Source organism: Artibeus jamaicensis, unplaced genomic scaffold, assembly GCF_021234435.1.
Source record: "Artibeus jamaicensis isolate MK-2021 breed Jamaican fruit bat unplaced genomic scaffold, CSHL_Jam_final contig_76, whole genome shotgun sequence".
Classification (NCBI taxonomy): Eukaryota; Metazoa; Chordata; class Mammalia; order Chiroptera; family Phyllostomidae; genus Artibeus; species Artibeus jamaicensis.
The window spans coordinates 119,443-126,067 of NW_026521954.1; positions in this window are offsets into that span (position 1 = coordinate 119,443).

Sequence of the window (6,625 nt, forward strand, 5' to 3'; positions counted from 1 at the left end):
TGTCTCCATTTGCACACCACCAGGACCATCCCTCTGCCCCACCCATCTCCACCTCCCACCTTCTAACCTACTCCCTTCGGCTTTGTTCACGTGTCCTTTACACATGTTACTTGATATCCCCATTATCCCCCTCCTCCCCTCTGATACCTTTTTTTGTATTTTAAACTTTAATACTGAATACATAAAGACTGTGCATTTGTAAGTTATAAAAATACAATAACAAAGCAGAAACACTAGAAACTCCAAGGCAGCTTAAGAAATAAAATATTATTACTAATACCTCTGTTAACCAAGAGTGAGCCTTCTTTCTCAATCCCATTTTCCCCCTCTCCTTCATAGGAAAAATTTTATAGTACCTAGTGTTCCTTTTTTTCTATGTACTACTACCACATTTACAAATATATCATGAAACAATGTACTGTTTTTTGTTGTATGCTTTTCAACTTTATGTAAATGAAATAATACTGTATGCATATCTCTGACTTTTCCTTCCTCCACGATATTTTCAATTGATTTATGTTGACACGTAGCCTTAATTCATTTCTTTCTATTATTGAACACTGTATAGTATTTCTCTGTATCAATAGACATATATAAATCTATATCTATCCTCCTGTGATGCTCTTCTGTAGTTTAAATTATTGCTATCCATTTTATTTTCCCAGAGTCATAAATCATTACTATTTTATTCATCCTATACCTAATTTAAGAGTACATGCAGGAAATTTCTGTATGTAACTATTTATTAAATAGAGCAAACTTTGTGTCGAAAATGTAAAATATCGGAAGACTTGTTGGGCACATGGCTGGTGCTCAGTAAATATATCCTAGCTGAATGAACTTATAGGGTTCAATATCCATATTGCAGAACCTGTGGAAAAATTGCTGGACTCCGAGGAGGTAAACTAAAGGATTCAGAAAAGACTCATCATGTACCAAATTACAAATACTCTCTCTATATGATATATGTATGCATAACATAAGTAATTGCTCGAGATAATTTTTTACTTGTATTTGAGATGTTCGTAAGAGTGTAGATGTAAACTACAAATACCTTATATTATTCATCTCGATAGTGTTTTTACTAACATACCCAGTGTCAACTGAGTACGATGGCAGAAATGGCATCATATTCAAGCTCAGAGGGAACGTAGTCTCTGGGAGCCACTTTTCCCCCTGATTCCATGCTCCATGAAATACGTGTTGAGTTACAGAAAATGGTGAGAAGGAGGAAGAGCGCCTGAAGCCTCGCCCTCACTTCAGTTGGGTCACCTGATCTTTGATCTGTTTTAACCACTGGGATTTTGCAGAAAACATCCTTCACTTTCATTTAGCTTATGTAACACCATAAACTATTATCAGAAACTTTCAGAGTTAAGAAATGGGCCTTAGAGATTCCCTATCCCACTTCATTTGTTTATAAATATATAAACATCCAGCTCCCCTCTAGCAGAAACAGCAATCAAGGTCCTCTGAGCAATAAACTAAATATACAAAAAGATAGAGCCCAGACCCTAAAATACTATATGACTTTCCTAATTTTTTAAGACTAGCTAATTGCTATGTTTGGCTAGAAAATTTCTAGCCTTATACTACAGGTACACTGGTGCCTTTTCTATAATTGGGCTACTAGAACAAGTTTCCTAATTCAAGGTTTTTGCCAAGAGGAGAGAGGCACAACTGATAGAAATTTCTTTGAAAACATACTTGTTGACACCAGTAACTAGGCAGATTACATCTTTACTTCATATGATTTGGAAGAATTCTTTACATGGGTGTCAAGTAGTACTCAGAGAAGCAAACGTGGGCTTACCCATGGTCCTTTTTCAGTGCTTCTACAATGCAGGGCATTGAATCATCTCAGCTTTAAATTCATCCAGAGAAAACAATATCCCCATCATTTGCTTCTAATTTAGCATTGATTTCTAATGGACTTAAAAGAATGGCCACATTTGGTTTTGAAACACTAGAAACTATTGAAAGGTACAGATATGGCTGAAAACATAATAAATATAATTTTTGGTGGTTTTATTTGTATTCAGATTTAATATAATATTTAATTTCAAAAGATTTTTGAAGCAAGGAGATAAATAATATGTTAAGATAAATGGTAAATTTGGTAATATTAAAAGCAGCTTGATGTTCACAATGGGAAAACCACAAAACCAAATAATAAACTTGCAATCACTAGGGGTTTTGTGAGAAATGCCAAGAGTATTGTTTTATTAAAAAACAGAAAAGGAAAATCCATCAGATTTATATTATGAATGGTTTGCCTAGAGGAACATCTAGATGCAAGAATATGTAGTCCTCTACCACCTGCTTATCCACAGTTTCACTTTCTGCACTTCCAGGTACCTGCAGTCAACTATGGTCTGAAAAATATTGAATAAACAGTTCCAGAGATAACAATTCATGCTTTAAATTGCATGCCATTTTAAGTAGGGTGGTGAAATCTCAAGTCTCTGACCCACCCAGACTGTGAGTGATCCCCTGGTCCGGTGTATCCATGCTTCGTATATGCTGCTTGCCTGTTAGTCACTTGGCCATGTTCACTGTCAGATCAATTGACAGTGGCATCACAGTGCTTGCGTTCAAGTGACTCTTTCTTTCTTTTCTTTACTTAATCATGGGCCCATAGCACAGGAGCCACGATGCTCATAATTCAGATAGGCTAAAAAGAAGCCATAAGAGCTTCCTATAAGTGAAAAGGTATGTGTGCATTAAAAAAAAACATAGTATACAGTATATATGCAGGGGTGGGCAAAAGTAGGTTTGCAGTCATAACAGAAGTAAATAATAATGATAATTAATAAATAATGCAAGAATAAACTCTGTTTTCTGCCCTCACAACTGTGAACCTACTTTCCCCCATTCCATGTAACTGTCTCTTCTAACTTGTGTTTTGAAGTTATTAATATCATGGGACATTTTTAACACTAGCAGACCATTAATAAATTTTTTAAAAAAACATCACGATAGCCATCGTGAGCACTTCCACAAATTTACAGTGTGTTTACATCAGGTTAGCTCCTGCGCTGCTGTTGAGGCCGCCAAGATGGCACCACCGTGTGTCTGGAGTGGAACATACAGCATGGGAACCACTTTTTCTGTCCAGTTTTTAAAATCTTCTTTCATCTTTTCATATATTTTCAAGTTGTGGAGATGAACTAGGGCTTTATAAACATTTTCATATCACAAAGTAGTAAGTGCTTGGGAAAAGAAAGAGAAAAGTGGCAGGAGTTACGTATAGAAAGAACAATTTCAGCCAAGTTCATGAAAGGCCTTGAATAGGGTCTTGCTTACTAGTATTTCACCATTATCTGTGCAGAAGCCACTGGGAGCAAGGAGAAAACACACAAGGATTTTGCTTTAGAAAGCTTGTTTTGACAATAGTGTGAACATGGACTGGAGAGGAAGGTGGATGAAGCAATGATAGAGTCTCTTATTCTAATAAAGTGGGTGAGACAGTCAGGGTCTGAATGAATCACTGACAGACAATAGGAGTGAAGGAGCGATTGATACACGTTTTAGAAATTGAAATACACAGAGTTAATTTGTTGTATGTGTATATATATATATATATATATATATAGAGAGAGAGAGAGAGAGAGAGAGAGAGAGAGAGAGAGAGAGAAGTCCAGGATAATCCAAATTTCTAGCTTTGATAGGTTGGAAAGTATAATTGGTATTTTCCAGAACGTGAAATTTAGAATTCAGTATCTAACAGGTAGTTAGTTGTAAATGATGCTTGGGGGAAAGTTCAGGGCAAGAGGTTTGGAAACTCTGTATAACAAAATTGTAAAAAATGGTATCAGGTGAGTTTTTGATGTCTGAGAATAGGAAATAAAATAGTCGAGAAAAGACTCCACACATCTGAGGGTACCCTTTTATAAAGTGAAAGAGGCCTTACAGTCCCGGAATAACATGTCTGAGGAGCATTTTCAGTTTTTCAGAAACCTTCCCAAGCATCCAAGAGCACAGTATGAAGCCACCGGGATTCAAAATGAAAACGGCGCGGCTGAGCTGCTGGAGGGATTCCCAGCAGGGGGAAGAAGCCAGCCCACAAAAGATGCTATCACATTACGCTGATATGTACAAAAGCAAGATCCTTACACTAAAGGGGCAGCTGCTCTTTCTTCTACCTGGTGTGAAACGTACCTCTCCAGGGGTCTTGACTCTTACTGCTTCTATTTTTAAAAGCGAGCTGTTCTTCTGTATGAAGGCAAGAATGGGACAGTCAGACATTATTTTCTCACCATAGGCTCATCAGTTTTACCATAAAAATTTTCCCAGATTCTGGTAGCAAGTAAATTCCAAGGATTATTTTTTTTAGATTGCAGAGTATTTATCCTTTTAGAAACTTCCATGAGTACTTTTCTAGGAATTGTCAGGCAACTTTCTAGTCTAGTGCCATTTTAGACTAGATACCTAACAATTGTTTTTAAGAGATAATGAAATTATATTCAAAATATTATTTTGTTACTCTGTATACTATTTCCCCTAGTTCATGTTTATAAATGAATATACGAATGCTACAAAGTGCACAGTCATCCTTAGAAGGGCTCCTCTGTATCAAGGCAATGTTTGAGTAAATGTCCCATGAAGTTAAAACTCTAAGCTTTAAGTAGTTAGTGAGATCCCAGTGGAATCTAATGAACAAACTGAACTAACAAGGAAAATGGGGGCAGACTCATAGATGGAGAGCAGGATGACAGCCAGTTGGGGCTGGGGTTAGGGGGTCGAGGGATTGAGCAAAAAGGAGAAAAGGACTCATGGACATGGACAAACAGTGTGGTGATTGCTGGGGGAGGGGTGTGTAAGGGGACTAAATGGTAATGGAGAAATACAATAAAAATGTTTTTAATATATTGAGGTACAAATGTCAAAGATTATTATTGTATTAATGAAGGGAAACACTGCAATTTTTTCTTGCCATAAAACACAGTAAGGTCTTTAAAATGAATGCATTAAGACAGAAATTTTATGCCCATTTTCATGCGACTCAAAGGGCTGCAGTTTTAGGCTCATAAAATAGAAGCAGCCTGGTCTTTAAAGGTCAGATGTCAGGAACAAATCTTAGGTGGTATTAACAAAAGAAGCACGCAGAGAATACTGATGGAAATGTATTGAAAATACACTAAGGTAACAGAATACACTGTATTTTCCATCTAATATGGGTAGTACTTTAAGGTACAGTGGAATCAATGCACATTAAATTACAGTACAGATTGCCAAAATAATTACTATCTAAACATCGATAACAAACCACCCGTTCCTCTGTCAGCAGAGGTACAAAATGATGATGTATTTTTCTCATGTTTTATTGGCAGGTTTGTTCAGTTGAAAAATATGTTTTGGAGTTTGTGAATAAATATTTTTTAATGTTTTCAAACAGGAACATTCTTAACGCCAGTATTCTGGACAGCCAAACAGTCTTTTGGCAGAAACAGTGTGAATAACGAAAGGAAACTGGGCTGAATGAGAGAATTGTTTTTCCAAACTGGGTTCTGTCACATACTGGGTATGTGACTTTGCACAAGTCACTTAGCCACCTTGAGCTCCCATTTTTATATCAAAGGATTGCAGTGAAGGATACCATAACTTATATGATTCTTATTGGTACATGCCAGTAGAAATATGGAATTCCAAGTATCAAACATCAGAAGTAGTGGTCATTCATCCATCCACCTAGCCTATTCATCCTCTAACTTAGCACACATATGTACACACAATGGTTACATTCAGGGCAAATTCAGACACACAGACAGAGCTGTTGAGCAGCTCACAATCTTCAACATTTGACCAGTCACCAGGGAGAATCTAAGATAGTACAGAAGGAGGTCATTTTCTTGTTCTCTCTGCTAATTGTAGTCAGCAACCACAGAGGACTTTCCCCCTGATTTTGGCAAGTCACTGTGCCATTAAAGTTACAGTGTTTGCAGTCCTTATTATGTAACTTTATTACTATCTAAAAATGGCAACTTATTAAATTTCTTTTTTTTTCTGTAAAACGTGACAATAATACTTCATAAAGTTGTTGCAAATCTTAAATGGCTTAAACCTTAAGCTCATAGAATGATGCCTGGCTAGTTAGTATTATTTGTTGTCTATATAGTAGAATCAATACTAAAATGTAACTTTTTAAAATGCAGGTCTGTTTAATTTGTCCACATCTGTAATTCTGGCATTTAGAATGCAGTCTGGTACTCAACAGTAGACTCTCATTAAGTGTATGAACTAGTGTTGCCTGATTAAGTGACCTGGTTAAGGACAACTCTTAAAGAAATTCAAATTCCAAATGTATTCCAATAATATGGAAAAAATTTCTTTCCCATTGTACCTTTGGCTCTTGTTGAAAATTCCTGACTGCCAAATAATTTACCCTTAAACAACAGATTTTAGTTATTGAGATCTGGGTACATACTAAGTCTCAAGCCCTAGATGCAGAATCACCATGAAGTGGATTATAGGGGAACTTGACCTTGAGCCATGAGCCTGATACTAGGGACAAAAACCAAATCCAGATAGGAATCCAAAGCCAGATTTTCTGAGTCAAAATATGGAGAAGGCATCTAGAAGTGACTCACAGATGTAGAAGAAAACAGCTCAGGTAGTTTCCTGG